The sequence below is a fragment of the Gasterosteus aculeatus genome, chromosome 13, assembly GCF_964276395.1.
Source record: "Gasterosteus aculeatus chromosome 13, fGasAcu3.hap1.1, whole genome shotgun sequence".
NCBI classification, from domain to species: domain Eukaryota; kingdom Metazoa; phylum Chordata; class Actinopteri; order Perciformes; family Gasterosteidae; genus Gasterosteus; species Gasterosteus aculeatus.
The window spans coordinates 2,082,323-2,107,558 of record NC_135701.1 but is presented as its reverse complement, the minus strand read 5'-3'; the positions used below and the strand labels follow the sequence as shown (position 1 = coordinate 2,107,558).

Sequence of the window (25,236 nt, the reverse complement as noted above, 5' to 3'; positions counted from 1 at the left end):
TTAATATTGGTAGTTCATCCGGCATGCTCATAGCACATTAGTTTTTTCTTGTCATATTGTATACGGTTAACAAATCATCTCCTTTATATGTTGCACTGAAATTAAGTGATTTAGTGGGTTCTTTGTCACACAATTGGAAAGCTTTTACCAAAGTGTTTGATCTGATTCCATTAGGCCAAATAAAAAGCCTCAAGTTGTAAATACAGTCTGGACAGTTTTCTTTTCAACACCTCAATAGGTAGATCTTGCCTGTCACCAAGGCAGAAGTCAGGGATTTTGGTCTTAAAAAGATAGTGGCCACTGCTTTAAGAGTTAAAGATTATTTCTGGTGTGCGTTGACCCCTGGACCTCGAAACCGCTGCGTGCTGCTGACAGTTAGATCGGAGAGGCCGACACGGTAGTTGAAGATTGGGATCCGTTTGCATTAGGATTAAAACAAACAGAGGCACGGCACACAGTGGAGAATTGTGCAGAGCAATTCTTCCACGTGCGAAACAGAAGGAGGGTGAGTAGCAAAAGAGACACTTCACACACTGCTAGGCTAAGCTAGCTGCTAGGCTACTTCTATCTCAACATTTACCCTGCATAGCACACAGTCTGCAGGGGACCACCGCTGTGTCCCTAAAAGACAGTGTTTTGAAAAAACATCCTGGATAAATGACAGAAGATTTTGAAGTTGGCACTTCAAACATAACCATCAAATGAAGTTGAGAGCAAAGTGCACGAGGACAGCAGGAAAAGACACTAGTTTGGGCGAAATATACATTTAACATTTACCATTTACCATTTAGATTTACATTTAACATTTACATTTAGATTCAACATTTATATTTACATTTAACGTTTGGATTTACATTTAAAATTTTGATTTGTATTCAACGTTTAGATTTATATCTAACATACACATAGACATTTGTTTTAGAGGATATTGACAGTCAGTTTAAAAAGCCTCTATATGTGTAACAGAATTCAGGAATATGAGATATCGAGTGCAATGTTCTTTTCTATTTTTTAATAGCACTTACGCCTCACAGCAAGGGTTCGGGTTCGACTTTCTGTGTGGAGTCTGCATGTTCTCCCCGTGTGTGCATGGGTTCTCTGGCTTCCTCCCAAAGTCCAAAGACATGCTCTGGGGATCAAGTTAATTGGTAACTCTAAATTGCCTGTAGGTGTGTGAATGTGAGTGTGAATGGTTGTATGTCTCTGTGTAGCTATGCGATTGGCTGGCGACCAGTCCAGGGTGTACCCTGTCTATCGCCTGAAGTTGGCTGGGCTAGACTCCAGCCCCCCCGCGACCCTGTGTGCAGGATAAGTGGTTTGCAGATGGATGGATGTAGTTAACAACTGACTATCAAATGAAATTAACACCATTTAATTGAATAATATCCCAACAATGTGCATTGTCATTTTTTTAATTGAACTGAATCATAAATAATACATGCAATATTAATAAATACACGTGTCAAGTGAAGTATAAATACATTGAAATGAATTACCAAAAAGCTGTTGATTCAGGTTTCAAGTGAAGTCAATAAAACAAGCCAAGATATTATATTCATCTCATACATCTGTGTATTGAGACTCTATCACTACTCGTTTCAGTTGTGTTACTTTTCGGATCTTACAAGTACCTGGATGACCACTAGATCTAGTGGAGGTGGTAGAGAGGAGAAAGATGGCTACGCTATTGTCCCTGATGGAAAACCCCTCCCACCCATTGCAGGACACAGTATGAGCACGGTGTAGCTCCTTCAGTGGCCGACTCATGTCTCTTGATGCACTTTGCTGCTGTTCTTATTCTTGTCTCAATCTTAAAGTTGAGAACAACCTTCAGGATTGGCTTGTTGCCAATCAGGTGTGCAAGCATCAATTGCTGTATGTCCTGCCTGCTTGTTTCATCTTTATCTGCATTTGTCTTGCTCGGTGGTGCTGTTTTCTCTCTGTATGTTATGTGCCTCAGTGTTGTACTGCACATGTGCTAGTCTATTGTCTAACACTTTCCTTTTCTTACGCTGTGCATTGGTTTTGTCTAAACATTGTCCGTTTGTCTATGAATTCTAGTTTAATTTCTTGATGGAAATGGAAATTAGCCTTTCTGGCTAACTGTGGCTCACTTACAACTGTTGATTGGTGGGCATTATCCCTGCAAAATAAATAAATTTATAATGAGACGTACATGTTTTCAACTGCCTGTAAGAAGACTACACACTCCTAGAGTTCGTCCACGCTTCGCTAAAGGTTCTCCCGTCTGTCCATTTTTATATTTTATGTGAAATAACTTCTCTAAGTAACATACTTCTCACTTCTCCAAGGCTTATCAAAACACAGAAATATGATTGGCTGAGTAGCATCACGTGATTTACAATTTCTGTGATTGGTCGGTGTGTTTCCTGGACTGCTCAACCAGTTACTTGGTTTTTGGTCAAGATCTGTTCATAACCGTTCAGAGTTACTGCAAAAATTATGTATCAATCAAGTATTTCACTAAGAATAACCTTAAGTCAACATTATCTCCGTAAAGGTTCCCTTCAGTAATGTCACTGGATACCTTTTAGCCCTGATTTCTACTCTTACAAACGACAAACAAACGGTCACAGTTTAATTGACATACTATATTTCTTTATGGTGTTAGTTAGTCAAATTTTCTAACCTTTAAATGTGGTAAACATGTGTTTGTTTTCATCCTTTATTAAATTTCCTTATTTCTCTACATTGTTTCATTGAGGTTAGGCTCTGTTTGATTGTGAACGCATGCTGTAACCCAAGTTTAAAAATCCGATCAACTCACGGACTCCTGTCACCACTGTAACACGTCAACCGCGTCGCTTCTGACACCAGGATACATGCTGACATTTTCCTATCCAAATAAACTTGATCATAGACTCGCGCCCTGGCCCTCAGAGGGGGGTTCATGGTGCACCCGGATCCCCTCCCATCCCGGTGCACCTCCTCCTCCACCCATCTGCCCCTCGCTCTCCTTGTCTGGATGGCTGGCTGGCAAGTGACAGGACTGACAGACGAGGCCTGTTCGTGGGTTAGTATCTTGTCGGCAGGGAGCGAAGCCTCCCAGCGGTGTCAGCCATCATAGTGCCAGCTCCAGGTCTAATGAGGGAAACCGCCGCCTCGGCATTCGCTCCCCGGTGTCAGGAATTGGCCGACAAATCAGCAGTGCATTACGGGCCCAGCACAAATGATATGTTGACAAATGCAGATATTTCACTTTTAATTGACACTAACAGACAGAGATGATCCGGCTGCCAGGGCTTCTGAGGAGACAAGGACGAGACAAGATGGGAGAGAGATATAGGGAGAGGGAGAGAGAAAGAGAGAGGGGGTGGGGGGTTAAAACAGTGTTGGAGAAAAGAAGATAATGGAGTAGGCCTTGGAAGATGTTTAATATTTGCGCAGGGTGTCATTTCTTTCTGTGTAATGGTTGAGTGGGAGAATAAGGGGGGGGGGGGGGGGTGCGGGGGGGGTCGAGATTAGAGGTGTGTGTTTCTGAGACATGTCAATGCTGACAGCTGCTGTATTATACGGCAGCCTCAAAGCCTCACAGCCTACTGACTCTTCTAAACCCAGACAACAGTGGCTATATTCATTCAGCCAGGTGGGCTTTCCCTGTAAAGTCCCCCATCTCTGCCTGACAATCTGGATCAGGACACTTGATATTCCGCAAGGCATTTACTTAAAATATTGGAATATGAATAAAATACAACATTTTTATACATTACAGCAGCTCCCATTAAGCTACATAATACATGTTTAATCATATCCATTATGCTGTGTTGACAATTATTTTGTTTTTTTGAGACCATACAGCTAAATTCATAGATTACTGGTTGACTATACAATCTCATTTTAAATACATAATATAAAGACAACTCCATAGCTGGCATTCTTTGAAAAAGGTTAGCTTCGTTATATCAAAATATATTTGGTTTGTCAAGCAATTCCATGAAAAAAATGACATATTTAAGTTATTGTACGTTATTTTTCAAATCCTGTTTCATCTTGTGTTCATTATCCCATTTTTAAAGGTTGCTATTGTTCCTGCGCAGTGTGCAGTTAGCTTATCAGACATGCCTCTCACTGTGCATCACCTACTTGGAAGATTGTCTTCTTAGAAGACTGTGACTGACTATAGTTTATCTCCAATCATTCACCTCAGCCTGTTTCTTTTTTTCCATTATTCTTATAGTTCTTTTCTGTATGCCTTTTTTGTATGTAGCATTGACTATTGCCTATTTTGTCTTAGGCCAACTTTTAAAAATTTGTACATCAATTTATTATCTTCCTTTGAATGGAGTCTTTTGTCCGACTATCACAACATTCCTAAATGTAACAAAAGAATTGTGTGTGAATATGGATGTAACATTGGATGAAGTATGTTCATATGTTGTGTATGTTTTAGAAGGACATTGTAATACTACTAGATTAAAGTTCATGATGATGTTAAGATAACAACAAACACCAACTTCTTGGTGTAATTTTGGTCTTCTGACTTGGTTGGAGGGGCAGCACGGTGGTGTGGTGGTTAGCACTGTTGGCTCACAGCAAGAAGGTCCCGGGATCGTCTCGGTGTCTGCGTGGGTTCTCTCCGGGTACTCCGGCTTCCTCCAACAGTCCAAAGACATGCGTTGGGGATTAGCTAAATTGGTGACTCTATATTGCCACGTACGTGTGTGGATGTGAGTGTGAATGGTTGTCTGACTCTGTGTTAGCCCTGCGATGGGCTGGTGATCAATCCAAGGTGTACACCGTCTCTCGCCTGTTAGTTAGCTGGGATTGACTCCTGCGACCCTGCATGAAGGATGAGTGTTTTGAAGATGGATGGATGACTCAATCCATCCTCATTGCTGCACTAAACATGCTATGCAGGGACATAAGAACAAAACACAGGTGTTGCTCATAACGGTGGCTGTGTTCTATTAATATGTCCCAGTGAGCCATGGCAGGCACGAGCACGAGCAGTATTCTTCCAAGAAGACCCAACCCAAACTCTGTAAAATCTCTCCTCCAGGAGAGTTCTTCTCTCAAACGGGAACAGCTAGACCCACATCAGCTTTACCTCACAATCAGACAACGGACTGGCGTGAAAGGGAAGCTGCACATGAAAAGCTTCTGGTACAGCCGGAAGGTTTGGCTAGCTGGATGCGGCCGAGCTAACGCCGTATTTTGCTACACAAAATTGCTTTTTAAATCAACGAAGACAGATTTTATATTTTACATTTAGGTTTTTACATTTTATATTTTGGGCTGTAGAATGTCTACACACTCACCCTTTTAACAGACAAATTACAGCAAAGGTAAAACATAGTTCCCCTTTTTATCAACATGCCAACTTTTCAGTCTGGACAGTTGTACAATGCCAGTGTGTGAGAACACACACACACGTTAATAATAACTTGGATCATTTTTCCATTCAGTAATGAACATGAATCCAAATCTATCAACCAGAAGGAGGTGATTACCTTGGTGGGCTTTCAAAATGTGTGTGACAGCCAACAACTTGGAGCCCTTGTTCTCAGACCATGAGTATCCTGGCCATGGAGCCTGACGGAGCTGACCTGCTTGACTTTGGTGCCATTTAATCAGGAATTGGAGACTCGCCCTTTTCAAAACTGGCTCTCATGTGCTAGACTCAGTGAAGGAGAGTGAGAGAGAAGCTCTTCCTCCTAAAATATTCAATTTTCGTTAAAACAAAGACCATCTATATTTTGACAGTTTCAACTCAATAATCACAGATTTCAAAGTTTGAGCTTTTAAAATGAACTTGCTTCCCAATATTAACATCAGCATTAATACACGTGTACTGTCTACATAAAGGGCTAAGAAGTACATGTGGGTCTATAGCCCGGTATCTCCATGTTTAAAGGATTTATAGGGATGTTTGCTTGAAGTGAATCGCAAAATATATTTCTTCAGCAGTAACATATAAACTGATTTGCCATTTTCGGATCAGAGGCCAAAGAACAGCTTTAGAGGGTGGATGAGGTTGACGGCGTTTGACCAGCAAGTGCCTTATAGGTGAGGAGAAGTACCTTCAATTCTAGTCTTGATTTAAAAGGGAGCCAGTGCAGAGAAGTTAATACAGGAGTAATATGATCCCTTTTCTCACTTCTTATTAATACGCTGTGCTGCAGTATTCTGAATACACTGGAGAGGCTTGAAGAGACTTACAAGAGCAGCCTGATAATAAAGAATTGCAGTAATCTAGTCTAGAAGTAACAAACGCATGAACTCATATTTTGTAAAAAGGAAGTTTCTGATTTCTGATATGTTTTATCTCAGAGTAATAATAAAATACAATGAAGTAAAATAGGATAAAATATACAAGCAAGAATTAACAATATGAACAGATAAGTACATTAAAACACGTATGGCTTACGTTACATCTTTCTCCCTCCACTGGCTTTCTAGAGGCAGTTAGTACATATGGATTATTAAAGGGGTGATTGCTAAATGTGTGCCATTTTACAGTGAATTTGGGCAAGACAAAAGAAAACCTCAAGTTTTCAAGTGGGAGCTGAACATCAGCTCCAACACAAAGAATGCTCAGCAGAGGTTGTTCTTCCTGAGGCAGCTGAAGAAATTCAACCTGCCAAAGACGATGATGATCCACTCAGTCCATCCTCTGCTCCTCCATCACCATCTGGTACGCTGCAGCCACAGCCAAGGACAAGGGCAGGCTGCAGCGCGTCATCCGCTCTGCAGAGACGGTGATCGGCTGCAATCTCCCGTCCCTGCAGGACTTGTTTGCTTCCAGGTCTCTGAAGCGAGCTAAAGAGATCGTAGCCGACCCCTCTGACCCCGGACAAAACCTGTTTGTGCCCCTTCCATCTGGCAGGAGGCTGAGGTCCATCAGGACTAGTGATGTGTTGTTCGTGAATAACGAGTCCTCTCAAAAAAAAAGATTCGGTCATTTTACTGAACGGTCGGTAATATCTTACCCCCCCCCCCCCCAACCCACCCCCCGTCAACAAATGACTCGAAGAAAGATTTGTTTGTTCACCTTACCACCACCCGTCCCCCGTCATGAACGAATGACTCGAAAAATGATTCGTTCATTTTACTGCACGAGATTCAAAGAAACGAGTCGGTAAAAACTTCCCTTCGCCACACAAACTCTTTCTTCCCGTCAACAGTCAGGCTCATCAACAGAGTCCGGTCCCCCACTGACTGACTCTGTCATCCCATTTTCCATCAATCACCCCCTTGATATTCCACATGCACATACAATACAGTTGTGTAGAGTATGACTATCTCTTCGGTGGTGCACTTTTTAAAAAACTTTTTCATTTTTAACTTTTATTATTATATATTATTCAAACTAGCCCATAGTCTTATATTTCATTTTATTCCTCTTGCACTATGTTGTCGTACAGGCACGTGCACAGGCATTTTGTGGGGCAGGTGCTCAAACCTTAACAAAAGGGCACCAATCGCCAAAATGATGCATGAAATTAATAATAAAACAAATAAATAAAAAAATACAGTAGGATATTTCCCGGTCACATTTACACATTTCTTCCGACAAAAACTCTTCAATGTGATCCCTTCTCTCGTAAAAAAATCTTTGTTTTAATAATGGTGGTATTGTGCTATGAAACCGGAAAAGTGAGACTTTGGAAAGGATGTAGTTAGCAGACCAATCACAGCCTTGCTGGCTGCATGAAGCTTTTGACGCTAGTCTAGAAAAATTGGTCGACGCAGGCAAGCACGCAAGGGGCTCTTGCGTCTGCTTGTCCTTGCATCTCGCCTAGTTTTAAGGCTTTAAGCCTAGTTTATGCTTTAGCGTTTTCAGAGAGACGCAAGAATACGCAGACGCAAGAGCCCCTGCCCCTTGACCAATTTTTCTAGACTCAAAAGCTACGCAAGCCTCCTGCCTCTAAGCCTTCATCCTTTCCGGACTCTCACATTTCCGGTTTCATAGTATAATAGCGCCATTTTTAAAAGGAAGATTTTTGAAGAGAAAATTAATCAGATTGAAGAGCTTTTGGCGAAAATATGACCACTTCTACAAGCCGTCATTGGTGGACTATAATTCATGGAGGGAGATCTCGAGGGGAACAAAGTTGTGGAGGAAAATACGGGACAAATGTGTCCTTGATGAAAAGCAGCAGTGTGGATGCACGGGGCAATAAAGTCTATGATGAATAAATAAAGCAACCAACGACTTCCACACACAAAGACGTGACTCTCTAGGTCGTCTTCAACAAAACACGTTACTCCACCTGTTGTTCTGGAGGTGAATCGCTCTGCAACACACGCAAGACTTTTAGAACCATGAATTCAAACGAGTGCGTCGACACGACGGTGCGTAAAGACGCAGACGCAGAAGGATGCGCCAGCCTTTAGGCGCTCAGCACTGCACGAGCACCAAGAGGAGGAGGAGGGGCGGGGCTTGTGAGCGCCAAGCAGCATGTCGGAGCGAAATTCTCCCAACTCAAATAAATGCCCTGTCAGATATCAAAACATATTTGGGGGTAATTGATGACAGAGGGAGTAATTGTTATTCTTAAATATTGAATGATGAAACAATTGGGCTTCAGCAGAAGGGGCACTTTTCTTATCGAGGGCAAAAGGGCAGGCGCTTGAGCATCACTAGGGTCTACCTGTGCACGTGCCTGCTGCTTACTGTGGTGTAACAGTGATCCGCGTGTTCTCCTCCCTGGTGGGGCATTTAATAAACTGTTTGTACTTAGGAAGTTCTTGGCTGAGATTTCCTTTGTTAAAGTCCCCGAGGACGATCACTACAAGGAGTCCGGGTCGGTCCGCTCCACACGCCGTATCTGGTCGGTGTGTGTCCGCTGTGCCCGCGTGCGCGTTGCCCGCCGACGGCGTGTAAACATCGACCAGGATGAATGAAGCGAACTCACGAGGGAAATGAAGGGTTTACATTTAATGATGAAATCTTCCCGATCGGGAGAACAGTGTTGTAGAATTATTGTTACGTGGTTGGTGTAGAAGCAGATTCCTCCACCCTTCGTCTTGCCGGAGAGCTCCGGAGGAGCGCGGAGTCCGGCATCGATCCACAAAGCCACGTCTCCGTGAAGCATAAAACGGAGGATGCAGAAAAGTCTTTACGAGCAGCTGAAGTTCGTCCCGTTTGGTGCACAGTGAGCGCACGTTGGAGAGAAAGATGCCTGCCAGCGGTGTGCGAGGGATTTAGCTATTGTATCACACTTGAAAACGCTCAATGCCTCCCTCAAAACCATTTTAACGTGACTTTTTGACGTAAGCCACCTACATCAGTTTAAGGGAAAACTAGAATATTATAATGATAATGATGAGGTAACTGCTTTCGGCGACTGTGGGTGAGTGGGGAGCGCGGTCGTCCTCCAATCAGAGGGTTGTGGGTTCGATCCCAGGCCCGGCTAACCCGCATGTCGTTGTGTCCTTGGGCAAGACACTTAACCCACCATTGCTCCTGTAGCTGCGACTACAGTGTGTGAATGGTAGTTACTGATGGCAGGTGTCACTGTGTATGGTTCTCCTGTCATCAGTGTATGAATGGGTGTGAATGGGTGAATGATGTCATGTAGTGTTAAAGCGCTTTGAGTGGTCAGAAGACTAGAAAAGCGCTATACAAGTACAGTCCATTTACCATTTACCATTTGCTTTCTTCTGATTGTCCCTGCAGTTCCCTTCATGACCACCAGAGGGCAGACACAAGCTACAGCTTTAAATGGAGAACATCCGAGTTTCAACGTGTTTGTTTCACATCCACAAGCTTTGTTCATCAGATCAGTTTAAATAACTAACCCTCCAAGCTTCCACATCTCTCTCATGAATAAAGCTTTGGCCCTTAGTGGTGCCTGCACTGTCTCCTGGCAACGCTAGACTGCTCTCTAAAGCTTAATACACAGTCACTCTGACAACACACACACACACACAGCACGGGTAATAGTTGCGGGTCACAACAGAAACATCATTAGATATCCAGCTGTCAGCCACTTTCTTGGATTCTAAATTGGTAGAGTGGGTGAGAGTGATACAGCAGAGCCGAATAATGACTCAATTGCATATTGTCTGATCTGTAAAAGAAAAAAAAGAACTGGTGGGTTCACACCTTAAGTGTCTGCTGGAAGTGGAGGCAGGCATACTTAAAGTACTGCAAGAATCAAGTCGAGTCTGGGCTGAATCGCTTGACTCCAGGGGTGTGTACGTGTATGTGTGTGTTTCCAAGGGGTCTTTCTCACAGAAGTATGAGTTTAAGAGAGTAAGTTTCACACGAAGGCAAGAGAGTATTTACTCTGCTGATGAATTTGTGGTTAATTGTGAGTGTTGGTGTGTATGACTATGTGGGGGGAATGTTAATGTGTACCCTTGGGTAGAGCTGATAGAGAGGGAGACATCCCTCATTAAAGTAATTAGACCTGTAGGAGAGGATCCCCTGGCCCAGAAACAGATATGAGGATACACACACACACACATAACTGTGAGGTCCTTTAATACAAAAAAGAAAAAAGCAAGGTTCAACAAACCCTCACATTACACCACACAAGTTCCTTCAAACAAGGTTTTAGGATCAGGATCAGGTTTTAATTTTAAAGCTTTGTCTCAGACCTTTGCACATCAAGGCTAAGATATGCCCAAAAACAATGCACGTGTTTTGCCCTCTCTACATGGTTAACGCTGTATTTACGCGGTTACCCTTCCAATTTACAGCCAGGATCCTAATTACACAAATATTATACCAAATACATCCTTCTTTCATTGGCTCCCTTTCCTTGTTAGGTCGGACTATAAGGTGCTTTTATGAACTACAAAATGTATAAAAGCACTTTAAACTCTCCTCTTCCCTTTCTCGATTGCTTAAACTTTAGAGGACATTAAATAGAGAGAAAACAAAAATAATACAGCTTTTGTACTTAAATGTAATTAAATTGAAATAGTCCCTGCTTTGCAGCAGGTATTCACATATTCCCCAACCTCTTCTAAATGTCCCCATTATAATACAGTAAACAACTGGCTGCCACAGCTTCCTGCGTTAAAATGTAATTATACAGCATAGCAACTGTAAATTACAAGCAACACAAACACATAACGTATTGCATGGATCTAATCTGTTTTTTTGTTCAAACAATGTATAATTTCCCCAGCATCATCATCATACACAGAGCGCATGCGTCATATGCAGTCTTAGTCCTAATAGATAGTGTGCACATTACAAGCAGAGGACAATGTTTGCTACAAAATGACACGTAGTAACTATGATTGACAGATGCTTATTCTGAGAAATACTCAAATTAGAAGAGCCAGAACAGAACAGCCAGTGGAAGAGTAAAATGAATGCTGTTGGAACTTCATGAAGATGCTTAAGTTGTACTGTATTGACACCGGCCTGCAGTAGGGAGAGGTATACATTTATTAGTATAAGGTTTGAATGAATTAGATTAGATTCGATTCAACTTTATTGTCATTGCACAGGGTACAAGTACTGAGGCAACGAAATGCAGTTTAACATCCAACCAGAAGTGCAAAATAGCAAAAAGTGCAGAGTATGTGCATATGTAAAGTGTAATAAGTGAATAAATAGATATGTACAGTAAGAAATAGTTATGCAATATGAACAGTAAGAAATGGATATGCAATAACAGTGCAAATGTTCAGTGGCTGGAGGAGGGTGTGTGGCAGTCAAGCCAGGGTGGAGGGGGGAAGTACAGTCACTGAGGGAGATGTGTGCCCCCACACACATCTGTGTGGAGGGCAGAGTTCAGTAGAGTGACAGCTGCAGGGATGAAGCTGTTCCTGAACCTGCTGGTCCGGGAACGGAGCACCCTGTAGCGCCTCCCAGAGGGGAGGAGGGCAAACAGTCTGTGGCTGGGGTGAGAGCTGTCCTTTTCGATGCTGCGTGCCCTCCGCAGACATCTCTTGCTCTGGACAGCCTCAATGGTGGGGAGTGAGGAACCGGTGATGCGTTGGGCAGTTTTCACCACCCTCTGCACTGATTTACGGTCCCTGACAGAGCAGCTGCCATACCATACTGAGATGCAGTTTGTGAGGATGCTCTCTGTGGTACAGCGGTAGAAATTCTCTAGAATCTGAGGAGACAGATGGGCCTTCTTCAGTCTCCTCAGGAAGAAGGGACGCTGGTGTGCTTTCTTTACCAGGGATGAGGTGTTGAGGGTCCAAGAGAGGTCCTCAGAGATGTCGACACCAAGGAACTTGAAGCTGGCGACACGCTCAACCTCCGTCCCGTTGATATGGATGGGGATGTGTGTGCCAGTTTTCTTCCGGAAGTCCACAATTAGCTCTTTGGTCTTCTTGGTGTTGAGGGCTAGGTTGTTGTCGGCGCACCATACCGCCAGGTGCTGGACCTCCTCTCTGTAGGCCGACTCATCGTTGTCACTGATGAGGCCAATCACTCAATTACTGCATCTAAGTACATATTTGTACACAGGCGCAATTTGACAGATTATCATTTTACAATATAAATGTATGACAAGCTGATACAATAATGCATTTAAAAAGGGGGTGGTGTTCCACAAAAAGAAAGTAATCAAGGATAATGTTTCATAAAATACAAAATGGTAGATGGGTACATTTACAAAGCGGCCTTTTTGTTTAACTGTTCATAGTCATAATTCAGCATCTCTTCAGACAGATGTGTGTCCTATTTCATAGACAGAGGTTCTGCGGGTAGGAGAGTGTTCCGATTCTTTTGTGTACACTAGTCCCATGAGGCGTGGTGTGGAACCAGATCAATACATTTCATACAACTATCACAAGCAAGCTATTTTCATCAATAAAGATGCCTGCATCCGAATCAGTCATGCCCTTTTATTTCCACGCACAGGTCAGCCTGCTTTACATTTGGAAATGAATTCAAATGAATGTAATATTCGTCCACTTACCTATTAGTGAGGACTTTGCCAAACATGTTTAATAAAAGCCAGAAGAATTCACAATGAACAATTCAAGTTACTTTTCTCTACTTGTGCAATGAGTGTTAAAAGTTCAATTATAAAAAATGTGCACAGACACCTGGTCTGTAAACATTAGCTGCAGCTAGCGCTATTTAGAAGTCATGACATTAGGTTTAGGAGCCCGTCACATGTTGTGTCTAACGAGGCGTGGAGAACCAGCCGGACCCTTTTCCTCCTGTCCTGCTGTGGCTTGTCGGGGGCCTGGTCTCTGCCAGCTGCTGGGTGCTTGTGTAATATCTGGTCTCACATTTCGTCTCTGCTCTTTTGTGCAAGAAACCCTGTCAAAATTGTTGACCAACGAAATGATCACACCTAATTGAGGATATTTTACCTTACTTCAAGCATTCTTGAGGCAGTGATTCTTCATGGTGAAATGGAGTGAAAAATAAAAAAGACTGCTGCAAAGAATTTAAAAAGTATGTTTTATATATATTAACTGTCTAATCTATTTATCTTGAGGGGGCAGAATTGGCTGAACCAGGTTAAATAGTAATGGCCCTTCAGGGATGCTGTATCAAAGCAAACATACCTGCGATGAGTCATTGATCATTTAATCAGTAATATTTCACCTGGCAGTTTGGGGCAGTTGGAGAATGTGCACAGAAGCAGCTTCAGAGAGAGGAGAAGGACTGAAGCTATGAGTGGAAACGTAAAGTTTGAGCTGAAGCAGAGCTTGGGGTGTCGTTAAGCCCATTTTACGGGGGCTTCAGATTCCCAGAATATTCTTTGGATTATTAGCTTTAATAAAAGTTTTTTTTTTTTTTTATCATTGAGTCATTGAATTACACTGTTTCTATCATAGTTATAGTTCCATCAAGTTATTTCTAACTGTAAAATGCTACATATATGCGTACATACTGGTTTGTATGTGTATATATATGAGGGCGAGAAACATTAATGCATTAACCTATGCAGTTAATGTGGACTAGATTAATGCAACAAAATATTTTAACGCAGAAACGAAACGGCCGCTAGCTGCAGTCAGTTACATCAAGATGGAGAGAGCTTTTTGCATTGGAAGTAACTGTGCAGAGGAATTACTCAACGTGTCAAACAGAAGGGGAGTGAGTAGCAAAAGCACCACTTAAAGCACTGCTATGCTAAGCTTGGTGCTATGCTAAGCTTGGTGCTAGGCTAAGCTATCTGCTAGGCTGCTTCCATCTCAACATCTAACGTTACCCTGCGCGTTACACAGTCTACAGAGGACCAATGTGTCCCTAAAAGGCCGTGGTTTGAAAACATTCTAGCTAAATGTGGGGAGATTGTTGGCATTTCAAACACAGCCGTTAAATAATGGAGAGTTGAGCAAAGTGCACGAGGACATCAGGAAGAGTCGCTAGTTCAACATGATCCACCTGGTGGAATTCTGCCTCCAAGATGATCCAAGTTTTGTTATTTATTATAATAATTGTGAAAATAGAACATTTACAACTTAAGTCATTAGGTGGAACATTCAAATCTGAAATTTTCTCATGTAGGAATTTGAAATACATTACAAAAGCAACCTATCTAGATTGTTTGTACGATTGCTTCTTGAGAAAGCTGCAAGCATTTCTGCAAGCATCTTCTAAGGCAATGTGATGTGAGGGTTTTGGGACAGAGGATGTCTAGTAAAGTAAAATCTTGATTTTGGACTATACAAAATAAAATGAATTGAATTGAAAATGTTTGGTCTGCTGTAAACATATATGCTTTCATTTTATTGTTTCAAACCAACTTTTTTATGGTCAAGTCGTAATCTTCAGCATCAACGAAAGGCAGCATAACATGTTTCATTACCTCCAAGGTAAAGGAAAGATCACAGCTGTTGGACAGTGCACACCTTACCAACGGTTTTGGGGGGCGTGCAGTGGGCTACGTTCAGTCAGACTTGGCTGACGGCTGAATAACAGAGGAGCTGGCTGGTGAACTTGAAAGTCCAGCACTGTTTGACTGTGCTTATAACAGAGGAATCTAGGGAGGAGGACAACAACAGGGCTAATTAGCCAAAAGGAGCTGACAGGGCACAGCCAAGTGGGGGAGGCATGTGGGGGCATGGCCGTCAGAGCAACACTGCTTTATTGGTTTGCAGGTGCTTTATTAAATATATATTTTTGAGCTACACATCAACTAGGCTGCAAATTACACAGTAAGAAAACATATTATTCAATTGCAAACTACAGTTAGTCTATAACAGTTTATAATTTAAAAGAAATACAGAACTAATTTCTTTGGATTTCAGGTCTGGAGAGTGGCTAGGCCACTTCATGACCTTTACAGCTTGTTAAAAAAACATTTGGCCTGAGTGCTGAAGAATTTCCTCGAGTCATTTAAATAAAAGTTTGGCCAGAGAAACAATGTTAATTCAGAACTCTGGGGTCTGCACCTTCCCACATTTATCAATGTTAATCAGTGCAAACTCTATCACATATTTTTACGTGCCTAAGGTATTTCCCATGGAAACAATAAAAACAAATAAATAAAAATAAAAAGTCAATGCTATTGTAAGGCTCATTCAAGTTGTTGTGGTTATGGTATTATTTTGAAGTGAAACATTTTTATACAGTATAATTACATTCTAGCAGTGTCTAACATTTTACAGTAATTAACGGTTCATGGACATTACAGTAGTAAAATTTAAAAAAATAACGGTAATGCCTTTTCCAAGCAGTACTGTAATATTTTTACATTACTAAGCAGTTATTGTAATTTACAGTTGCTATGCTGTTGAATTACATGTGGCAGTTGTTTACTGTATTATAATGGGGACATTTAGAAGAGGTTGGGGAATATGTGAATACCTGCTACAAAGCCGGGAATATTTCAATTTAAAACATTTAAGTACAAAAGCTGTATTATTTTTAATGTCCTCTAAAGTTTAAGCAATCGAGACAGGGAAGAGGAGAGTTTAAGGTGCTTTTATAAATTTTGTAGTTTATAAAAGCACCTTAAAGACCGACCTAACAAGGAAAGGGAGCCAATGAAAGAAGGATGTATTTGGTATAATATTTGTGTAATTAGTATCCTTGCTGTAAATTGGAAGGGTAACAGCGTAAATTCAGCGTTAACCATGTACAGAGGGTGCACTGGTGTCTGGAGAGATTCACATGCTGGGCCATGAGGGTTTACCCTTGAGCAGGGCACCAAACCTAAGGCCCCCTTAACTTCTGGGACACTGTGCTGGGCAGCCCATCGCTCTGTCATTATCTCCACGTGTGTGGTAAATTATGGTCAAAATGTATAGTCTTAGATGGTCGAATCACATTATGTGAACTCAAACTACTGCTTGAAACCTGCTAAAAAAAGGACACATTAGATGAATATATCCGCTAAAGTCTTTATCTTCTTTTCCCACTCTATTTGTCCTCTTTTTCTTCCTGTCAGGGTGGTGAGTAACTATCCCAGCTGCGTTGTGAGTCGGATGTATGTGCACTTTACTCTATATCAGACTATACATTTGTGTGTCCTTTGTGTATTTGGGTATGTGTGCACATCTCTTGCCACTGTGAGTGGCAGAAAGCTGATTAACGGAGTAGTGAGCTTCTCAAAAAAAGGCACATCCCGAAAAACACACCGCATGCAAATGTATTTGTCACTCTTGACAGAATGTCTCAATTAAGGCCCCAAAAGCCGAGCAGAGCCGCTCTAAGCTGCCAGCTTCGCTGACCCCCCCGAACACAAGCATACACACATAACGTCCACACACTTTCTTAAAAGCATAGGAAAAAACTGAAAAAGACAAAGACGAAAGAGAAAAATGAAGGGAACGGGAAAGAGGAAGCCTTCAGCAGTGTGACAGCGGGGGAAATTCTTGAGAGCAGTCTGTATCGTAAATTGACAACTGGAAAACAACGGTGAGGCGAGATGGTAATGATAAGCCCGGCTGGAAGCTAGCTGTAATGACAACAATAATGGCAAACTAAACACTCAGATCCGACATCCCTCGGAAACCCCCCCACCCCGAACAAATATGACGGCTATTGTGGCACAAAACTCTGCTGCAGCAGAGTTTCTTCTACGAAGACACACACACACACACGTGGAAAACACGGGTGTAACTGAAACACACACACAAAACACACACAATGTAAATACTCAGAATATATGCAGACTTCGGATACATATAGAGCCAAATCCAGGACAAACGCTATGACCATTTGAAAAACAAATGTGAACGTTTTGGTCTTGAAGATACTCAAATAATGTAAATGTAAATAAAAATAAGTGGACAAAAAGTATTTCTTAGTTTTGACTGAGTTCTTTAATTCCCAGCTTATATATATATATTTTGATATTTGTGGAATTATTTTTTTCGGTGGCAGATTTTATCCACAAAGACCACAGAACGGCGGGGAATTGGGTCTGCCGACCTTAGGAGGAGGGGAGCTGGAATCAGCGGTAAAGGTGATTTGAGACGGGGTGCCGGACTCTGGTGCTCTGGCGACAGAAGGCAAAGAGCCAGGATCGGCAATGCCCAGGTTTGGGGTCGGGGGCTGGAATCGGGGTGTCGGGGTGAGGAGTTTGAATGTCGAAATCAGAAGCCCGGAACCGGCGGTTCCAGGGTCAGAGATTGGGTGGGCAGAATCTGCGTTGTCGGGGACGGGAGGTGGGGGGCCGGAATTGGTGGGGTCAGGAGTCGGAGAAATTATTTCAGGACAATCTGCAGTGACACACAGTTGAGTAACCCTACTGTAGGAAAAAAAACACAGACTATGAAAGACACACAGAAGGTACAGATCCATTATAAAAGTAGCTGCACTCACACTTCCAGACTTGCCCTCTCTCCAACGTCGGTGTAGCAAGGAGCTGATGGCTGACGTGCTGGTGGCTGGCTGGATAGAAATTTAATTAATCTCCAGATCCAGACAGTGGAATCGAAAAGTGAGAAGTAGTGGAAGAGATAGAGAAAGCATACAGAAAAAAAGACACCAAACGTCTGTCAGGCCTCTGGACACATCAGACGCTGAATCTCAGAGGCCCAGTCTCTGTTCCTTCAATGCGGAAAACATGGCAAAAGAGACAATCTAGTACATATACACATTACAATATTTTAGTAGTTGATGAAATTACAGTTTACAGAAAAAAAAATTCTGGTATGTAAAAAGATTTTTTTCGGTTGTCCTGTTTATTTTACATCTGTGCATTGGCCACAATGCTCACACTTGAACGGACGGGGGGGCGGCTCTGGGTCTAGGGCCCTGTTCCTCTAAGTCGATCAAATGTCCTATTATCTGGCTAAAATTAACGAGATGATTGTTATCAGGCTATCTTGGTTCCTCAAAAGACTGATCCGCGCTGCAATAGTCTCGTTAGTTTGAACTAGATGTCAGTCATCAGGATAATTGTGCGTGCGCATCCTACGTTAAAAGGCGGAAGAGTGGATCACCGAAACCAGGATTTTTAACGGTACAACGGCAAATAAACTCAAAGGAAGAGTCTTTTTTCTCCGCTGACGAGTAGCAAATTATTATGAATGCATTTAATGAGATAATATGTCTATTTGAATCATTTCTGTCAGATAAATTGATTGAGTTAAAAAGATGTACAATATGTTCAGTATTGTGCATCAGGTTAACTTAATGTGAGTGTGAATGGTTGCAGGGTGTTAGCCCTGCGATTGGCTGGCGACCAATGCAAGGTGTATCCAGTCTCTCATTCGAAGTTGCTGGGATTGTCTGCAGCCCCCCCTGCGACCCGGTGTGCAGGATAAGTGGTTTGAAGATGGATGGATGGATGGATGATTTGGGGAACCGAAGAGCCTGATCTAAGTCATCTTATCCTTAAAATGATCTGGCTAACTCAGTTAGGGTTGCCACGCTGCTGCCAGCCCCAAGCACTAAACAGAAACAAAGACCCAGATTTAGCAAATACAATATTTTGCAAAATACCTCCCGGGGGAAAATCCAGATTTTAGTTTTAGATACAGGAAACTACCAACAAAAGATATTCTAACTTAACAAAACAAAACAAAACAAAATAAAGAAACACAACAAAATATATAAAAAAACCAAACCGCAGTGCTTTTAATCCCAGCATGGCTTTTCTCTCCACCTGGGCCGGCTCACACCTGGTTTGGGCCTCCCTTAGGAACTGGATCTGGTGTACAAACCAGAACCGTGACCAATGGCCAAATCATTTTTTCTAAAACACGGAGGATAAAACTACCTACTAGCTCAATGGGTTGTCAAACCAGACTCCGACACATAAAGGCACAGCATCCTGTCATTATGTGCAGCCTTTATACCCGGAGTAATGGTGAAACAGGAAGTAGGAGGGGCCTGAACCTACAGCAGATCAGGAGGGACATTTTCTTACTGGCTACATCTGTCCCAAGTCTTTTTTTTATCGGGGTCTGTCCTCTACTAGGCCGGGGGTTATTTGGTGCAGCTGCAGGCCCAACTTGTTGCAGTGGGGTTAGGTGCATCTCCAGGGGTGGGATCACAATTGAAAACAGGTAGAGGTTTTAACATGCTACGGTTAACATGTCGTACCTCTGTTAGCCTCTTTGTGGGCCAACAGTATACACTGCACCCTCTAGCCCTGGGGGTTTCACCACCAGGAAACCATCAGGTGCCCAAGCATCCTGGATTTAGTTTCTTCCTTTAATGGAGAAGTCTAGAAGGTAGACATGTTTTCCTGACGAAAGACTTCCTCCTGTGCTGCGGCCCACTTCATCCTTTCCCGTGCATTTCCCACCGCCACCTGCAGTTGCGCTGGTGGTCCACACTGCCCAGCAAGAAGTCTATAGACAGCCGAGGTTCACGACCAAACATTAGAAGGAAGGGTGACTGTCCCCTCTTGCTTGGTGTGGTGGTATTGCAGTTGAACAGAACCTGTTGAAGATATCCTGGCCATTTTGTGCAGAAAGTCATGAAGGGTTCTGTTAAAGCGTTCACATTGGCTTCCTTGCGGGTAGTTCTAAACTTCTTGATGCCATACACGCCACACAATTGTTGGATTATTGTGCTTTCGAAACTGCGACCTTAGTCGGAGTGTATTCGGGCCGGGACACCAAATTTGTAAAACCACTCCTTGTCAACCCATCTGCCACAGTAGCGGCCCGCTGATCTCTGGTAGGGATCACCTGGGTAAACTTGGAGAAGACATTAGTCAGCACCAAAACCTGTCCCCTTTCATCTCCAGCAGGTTCTAAACTGCAAAAGTCAATGGCTGGTATTTCGTTGGGTCTGGAGGCTAACAAGTGGCCCATAGGGGCTTTAACCTGGGGCAGTATATTTTTAGCAACACTGCACCTCTCGCAGGCTTGGCACCAGCCTTTGATTGTTCTTCCCATTCCTGGCCAATAATGTGTCCAACTGAAATGTATTAATTTAATTCAATAATTAGTGAAATCAATTATCTGTATTTTGATAAAAAAAAAAAGTCTTTATGTGGATAGAGTGGCCACAGAAAGAAAAAATATGCATATTGTTCCCTTAATTTATGAAATTGTTCCTACGTTTTGATCAGTTTGACACAGGTTATTCATTTGTAGTCGTTGGGGACGTACTGTCCAACGGGGGGTAGTCGCTGCGCACGGCAATAAGAACGCTTGGCTGACGCCTGGGAATTGTGTCAAGGGGGGCGAGCGCATGTACTTGGGAGAGAATCCGGTCATCCTTCAAAATGAAATATTTTTCAAAAAGTAAAAAATGAAAAACAATTGAGTTTTTTTTTCTTTCTCTGTATTTGGGGACCTCTGGTTTATGATATAATTACAAGCAAGTGTTGGGGTGGGTTATTTTTATGTTTTAGAACCTAAACAATATCTATCACATACAGTGGCTCATTGCAGAAACTTTTCTACCTGTAACAGGTTTTCTGGTTGGGTGATAGATAATAACTGGAGTTTTTTTACACATGAAAATATGTTTTAAAGTCCTGTGTTTGTTTGACTCCTTCATCACCCTCAAATACCCTTACTGGACTTGTCATACGTAACGTTTCCTGACATTCTTTGTAATGTGCCGTGCATGAATCTAGGTGTCCTTTATCATTTGCTCCACTTGTCATACGTCCACGTAAATGTTGTGCATAAATTACAGGTTGCATCTAGACCTAATCAACTCAACTGAAACAAAGATGTCTGATTATAATTCCACATCTTGTTTGTGTCATTCAATCAGTTGGGTTGGCACTGACAGGACATCTCCTTTTAAAAAAAGGACCGATTCAGGTTTAGATTACACGGGACCATTTTGTGATTGCTCTGTGTGTGTGTGTCTGTGTGTGTGCAGGTACGATTATGCTACATGTATGGGCCTGTACATGGGTTTGGCTGTGCTTACCTGTATGTGTCTGTGGTCCCTAGGCATGGAGGGGCTGGTGATGGGGCTAATTGGGTGTAAAGGGAGGGGTGTGAGTGTGTGTGTGTGTGTGTGTGTTTGGGTATTGAGACTCTACAGCTTCAGCTGCACCTGATCCTGCTACCTGATTAAGCTGTGTAATCTCCTGCATGAAACAACAGCTGACCAGCTCCCCTGGGTGTTGGCCACACCCACACACACACACACACACACACACACACACACTCCTGCACTGGTGGCCGTGACAGCAGGCACCTTCGTTTCCCAGAAGACAGTGCTCTCTATCACACACCTGGTTTCTACATCTCCCCTGTCTCAAAGGTGAAGCCTCACAAGAAAAAAACAGGTGAAGACAGCAGCGGTGCTTTCTTCTGGAATCACATCTGTGACAGCGGGAAAACAAAGTCTTATGCCTGAGAAGATCATGGCATGTTTAGCGTTGATAAAGTTCACTTTTCGGCACCATCAACTAATCACATATTGCCCAGGATTTTAATTTGTATAGCCCACAATCAGAAATAACAAATTTTCCTCAGAGGGCGTTAAAATATAGAAGCAAAATGCTATTTGGTAACAATGCTAACAATAATAAGAGCAGGAGATAAGGTGCAGCCACACGATGTTCAGCCATTTGTATACAAAATGTACACAGCGCAGTATTTCCTTCCGTTAAAACATGACCTATTGAATGCTGCTTACACAGCTCATATATACAGTGTATTTCACTGTATGAACCTGCACACTCACTGCAACATCTTGTCAGCTCTTTATCTGCAGGAGAGAAGATCGATCTAGTGGTGAAAAGTTATGGAATACGTGTGTTAAAGTAGTAAATTACTTTCATCCTTTGTGTTTGAGTGGTACTTGTGATGTACTGTTTATTAAAATACGCAACAGAAGAGGCACTACTTAAAATGAGTTTATTTTTCAGGTAATCAGTGGCGGCTAGTGGAAAATATTGTAGGTAGGGCAATCGAAACAATTTGAGCAAACATCCCAGGTGGATTTAATGCAAAACAATTTAGGTATCAATAACACATTATTACTTTGCGGTTCAATTTTTTATATTCATTCGAAAATGAAGACAAGCCGGAAATAATACTTCCACAATCTTTTTTTGTCACCCTCACATTCAATTCAGTATAATGTAAATATGAAAGATAAAATCTGTGCTATTTAATTCCTCCAGAATCTCATCTGCCTGTCGATACCAGCCTCGACGAGAATGTGAACGCTTGTGGCAAAGCCAATGTTGCCCCAGGCTGAGACTATTTAAGGACGCTGAGTGGCTAAATGTAATGTTACACATCATTTTATTTAACCAGCAATTGGCTAAATTGCTTCTTAGACCCGCCTTCTAAGGGCAATCTTGAACTGCGCATGAAGAAAGGACGTATATTTTACAAATATTCCTGGTTACATTCCATATTTCAAGTTACAAGTTTTATGATTTAATCCTTTTTTTTTTCTTCTTCTTCGATTGGGCTCCAGGTGGGGTGACTCCCGATTTCACTCTATTGGCCTGCCGCCACTGCAGGTAATACTGCTATAGTGGAAATACAAGGCTTTTCTTGTAATGTTTTATTCTGACATTGTAGTATTGATTCCAGGATGGTACTTCCTGAAGATAATGTTTTTTCACCTTTCAGGGTGAATTGTAAATGGCTGTTGACTGCTTATGAGGTTATTTCGGGCTGTATTTATGGATTGATAATGCTTACTCATGATATATCAGTTGAGCCATCGATTTCAGTACATTTCATGTGGATGGATAAATAGTCTGTTTGGGAGGATGTAATTGTATTTTTAAAATTATTTTTCACTCCAAGTGTTTGTCCTGAAATATTTTGGAAGCATTTGCGATGCTTTCACTTTAAATCATATTCCTGGACATAAGTGTGTTCTGCAGATTCATTTAACCGCAAATGATTTACAACCTAATTTATGGTCTTGCAGCTTCCACTATTGTGGAGATCGCCTTTATGTAAAACGATGTAATTATGTTTTGAATTATGAATTATGTAATTCTTTAAATGATATTAGTTCAAAGGTAATTTAATACAAGCTTATACTACGTATAAGATTATAAAATCCCTATCTCGTGAGATGTACCAGCGATAAATATATAGTTAACCAGCCGGTTGTTTACATTTGTTTAATGAATGTCAGCTAAATCTTAAAAAATCAGTATTTGGGAAACAACACACATGTTAAACACAGAGCATGCCACTGTGGAGAGTCCGGTGGATCAGCTATTTTACTTTTTAGATTTTGGTTGATTATTTCCAGATATTTCAAACATTATGGAATGGCCTAACCCACTGGAGGTATCTGATGCTCACAACCACACGACTCCAATAACTTCCCTCCCCCGGCAGCGCGCTGTGGGAGCTGGTCAGCGGCGTCAGTCGATTGATTGAATGCAGAGGAGAAGGAGGAGAAGTAGGAAGGAGCCGCAGGCCACGAGCAGCAGAGGAGGTGGAGACCTATCGGAAATCAGTGCACCATGAGCATTTCTGCCCCATACGGGCAAAACACGCGCTCAGACAGCTGCCACAGCCCTGCGCACACTGAGAGGCAGCAGGGTGAACTGTGCAGCGTGCACACTGTCAGGATACTCTGCCTTCACTTCCCATTGATTTCACCAATAAGACGTCGTGAGATTGAGGGGATACTGACAAGGAAATGCAATATAATGATTCAATTTAGGATGCCACTGTGCTTGTTGTTTTTTGTTGTTTAGGACACGTTTTTGTTCAAATAAATCCAGCTGCAGTTTCACCGTAATGGTAATTTTACAAAATTAGATCAGTCACCTACTTACACTTTGTTTACAAGTTTCATTATTTATATAAAAAAACAAAAACACAACAAACTATATATATATTATATGTATAGTGTGTGTGTTTGTGCCATGTAAAAATGGTGACTCTTGTTATTCATTTTTGAGATTTGCTGATATGCAATTGGATTGATAAATATAAGGTTCATTCTTCCAAGTACCACAGCCGTATCTGTAGACAAATGTTTTCTTTGTAACTAAATATTTTGTATTATTAAAAAGTATAAGAAGAGAATTTATGCTTAAACCAGATGTCTGTTTCAGTTTAGTGTAAACATTAGGGCTTACATGTTTACTGTTGATCTGTAGTAAATTATATTATAAATGCAAAATAATATCCATGGCCCTTTAAGATAAACAAATCCTGACAGCTATAGTGCCATATCAATTATTATATTTGCTGAAGACTTGCTGAAGAGATGTCAACTGTTTCTTCACAGAATCAAGTCAAACTGAATCCTCAAATGCATAAGAGTAATAAACAACTGCTGTGGTTGGAAAGCAACATTCATCAGGCCCCTTGGTGAGTTTTTCCTTCACTCATTCATTTCAACACGAACGCTGAACTAACTTACATTGTTATGTACCCAAGTAAGGAGACCTTCAGCCCTCTTCAATCCCAGAGAGGAGCAGCTTCTATAGATACAAGACAACAAACAACATCTCCAAAGTTCTAGTGCTGTGGTTAATTAGAGCCTATTTATAGGCCTGGTGGTGTGTGGGGGAGGGAGGCGGTGACGCAGAGGCTGCAGTACCTACCGAGGCCTCTGGGTGCCAGTGTGGTGTCAGCAACAACGGGCCCGGAGACGAGAGCGGAGACAAGGGATTACTGATGAAAGCGGTGGCCAAGCCACTTGAAGGCGAGGAGGAGCTGATGTTCAGAGGCAAAAAGCGACTGGAATCTTTTCTTTTCTTCTTGTCTATGTTATTGGGTCCGGCTGCACCTCCCAGTTCCTCTGGATTCTGCAGCATGTGTGTCTTTTCGTCCTCTTCGCCTGTTTTCCAGTGTGCGATGGAGGTATACCATGGTGTGGCAGACTCGTAGGCTGCCTAATTAATGCTCCAGAGCCTAGGAGGTGTGTGTGTGTGTGTGTGTGTGTGAGAGAGAGAGAGAGAGAGAGAGAGAGAGAGAGAGAGAGAGAATTTGCACTTCCAGTTGTATGTGCTCTGTGTGACT

At 42.1% G+C, this 25,236-nt stretch overlaps 2 long non-coding RNA genes across 2 annotated transcripts; one reads left to right on the top strand and one right to left on the bottom strand.

The window, feature by feature from the left end:
• The first annotated feature begins 381 nt into the window (after window positions 1–381).
• On the top strand, window positions 382–23,640 carry LOC144386364 (uncharacterized). Its single transcript, XR_013452066.1, has 3 exons — window positions 382–505; window positions 22,709–22,754; window positions 23,507–23,640. It is a non-coding gene; the product is annotated as an uncharacterized LOC144386364 (long non-coding RNA).
• LOC120831329 (uncharacterized) lies at window positions 22,124–25,236 on the bottom strand. The gene is made up of 3 exons (XR_005714047.2): window positions 24,819–25,236; window positions 24,635–24,695; window positions 22,124–23,703 (listed from the first exon to the last, which is right to left on the bottom strand). It is a non-coding gene; the product is annotated as an uncharacterized LOC120831329 (long non-coding RNA).